At 48.9% G+C, this 2139-nt stretch overlaps 1 pseudogene; it reads right to left on the bottom strand.

Moving 5' to 3' along the window:
- Positions 1 to 209: 209 nt before the first annotated feature.
- Positions 210 to 329, bottom strand: LOC136637202 (5S ribosomal RNA; annotated as a pseudogene).
- Positions 330 to 2139: the final 1810 nt, after the last annotated feature.

Below are 2139 nucleotides of genomic sequence, written 5' to 3'. Positions count from 1 at the left end.
CCGGTGTGGGAGGACAGCAAGTCACCCTATGAAGGGCCTCCTCCCATGCAGTGGGTGGGGTAACACCCTGGGCAGTGGGCTTGGTGATGTACCATCGCCCCGTCCCAGTTGGTTTTTGGTTATAACTTTTTTAAATAGCTATTTCAACGCATTGCATTCTGCATGACATTGGTGGTTGGCAACCTTCAGTCTCGAAAGACTATGGTATAAGCCTACAGCACCCGGTATTCCCAAGTGGTCTCCCATCCAAGTACTAACCAGGCCTGACCCTGCTTAGCTTCCAAGATCAGACGAGATCGGGCATGTGCAGGGTAACAGTTGCTACACTTCGATTAATATATAATATGATGGTATTATTCAAAAATACCAAGATTTAAAAAATTTTGGTGAGTAGTGGTCACCCTCCCCCATGCGTGTCATCCTATGCAACTCACACACATCCCCCCCAAGCTACGTTACTGGAATAGGGTTAAGCTGCATGCAGATCTTTCTCCATAGCACAGACTTCCCTGTTTATGGTTGGAGGCTTCTATCTCCAGACTGTCTCCTACCAAGCGCCCTATGTCAAGGCACCAGGCTGTCTCTGCCTCATCAATAGCCTGTAGCTGGGCTTTTAAGCCCAACTGCACAATGTAGCAATCATCTTGCTCCCCAGACCCTCAGTTATAGAGTTCCCAATGCCCATTAACTGGGGCACCTTTTGGAGCCAGCACAAGCCATGCAGATTGTTCCTGCCTGGCTGCCATCAGCTCATTCGGCAGCCTGAGGAGCCACTGCCTTAAGGTAGGAGTGGCTGGCTTGCCTTTCCAGGTGAGTCCACAGTCCCGTCCTGTCCCCAACACTTTCTAGCATTTCTTTTTACCATAACTATCCGAAGCATGCTTCGTTCTTTTCATCAAAAGTCCAAATTATTTTAAAGGGACTTGTGCCCAGGTAAATAAGCAGAGGATGGCAGCCTATGTTACTTCTCCACACATGGTCCCTTGGAAGTAAATCTCGCTGGATTCAAAGGAGATGATGCCTGAGGGTGCCACACGACTGCACTCATTGACAATTAGGAGTGATATGTGCAGAACTTGGGCTCAGTAGACTGCTGTAAATTGGCCTGAGGGGATCCTAGCCTGTACCCTTTCATGAGCCAATAGACAGTCAGTCTGAGTTTGTCTTAGGAGGACCAAATGGAAAACTGCTGCAGGAGAGAAGGCTGCAGTACCAGTAGAGGGAAGGTAGAGGCTGCTGTGTGCAGAGGAACTGAGGCCTATAAAAGGGGTTGCACTAGCAAAGAGTGGAGGGACCACCGGGGAAGCTTGGTAGAGAAGGAGCTGCAAGGAGTGAGCTGGGAGAGACCAAGCTACAGAAAGGAGCTGAGGAGAGAGCTGCAAGAAGGAGCCCCTGGGAGAGCCTCTGAGAACCAGGAAACAACCATCCAGCCTTTGCCTCAAGACCTGGTGCCTCCTGCCTGCCTGAGGTCCTCTCAATTGGGAGAATTTGAAACAGCAACTGTTACCCTGCACATGCCTGATTGTGTCTGATCTTGGAAGCTAAGGAGGGGCAGGCCTGGTTAGTACTTGGATGGGAGACTGCCTGGGAATACTGGGTGCTGTAGGCTTATACCATAGTCTTTCGAGACTGAAGGTTGCCATCTAACCGTTTTTATTTGGTTCAGGTTCCGTTCCTCCGAATAAAAGCTCTAAACTTGGTTTGGTGTCAGTGGTCTCTTTCAATCCTGCATAACAGGAGGAAGAACCTGTCAAACTGGCCCAGTGGCGTCACTAGGATTAGAGCCACCTGGTGCGGGATGCCTGCGCATCACCCCATGTAGTGGGCGGGGCAACACCCCAGATGGGCGTGGTGTACCATTCCCCTTCCTCCACTGTTTTTTTGGCTGTACCTTTTGTTATAACACAGATAATTCAATGTGGTTTGTTTCATTGCATTCTGCATGAAATTACGCATTGATTGATATATAACATAATGGTCTTATTCCTCCAAACTCTGATTTTGAAAACTTGTAGAGTCTCACACACACACACACACACACACACACACACACACACACACACACACACACACACCCGTGTCAACTTACACCTTATTGCAGCAGTTCTCAAACTTTTAGCACTGGGACCCATTTTTTAG

This window comes from Tiliqua scincoides, chromosome 1 (assembly GCF_035046505.1).
Source record: "Tiliqua scincoides isolate rTilSci1 chromosome 1, rTilSci1.hap2, whole genome shotgun sequence".
Classification (NCBI taxonomy): Eukaryota; Metazoa; Chordata; class Lepidosauria; order Squamata; family Scincidae; genus Tiliqua; species Tiliqua scincoides.
The sequence above is the reverse complement of the archived record's forward strand: the minus strand, read 5'-3'. Positions and strand labels throughout refer to the sequence as shown.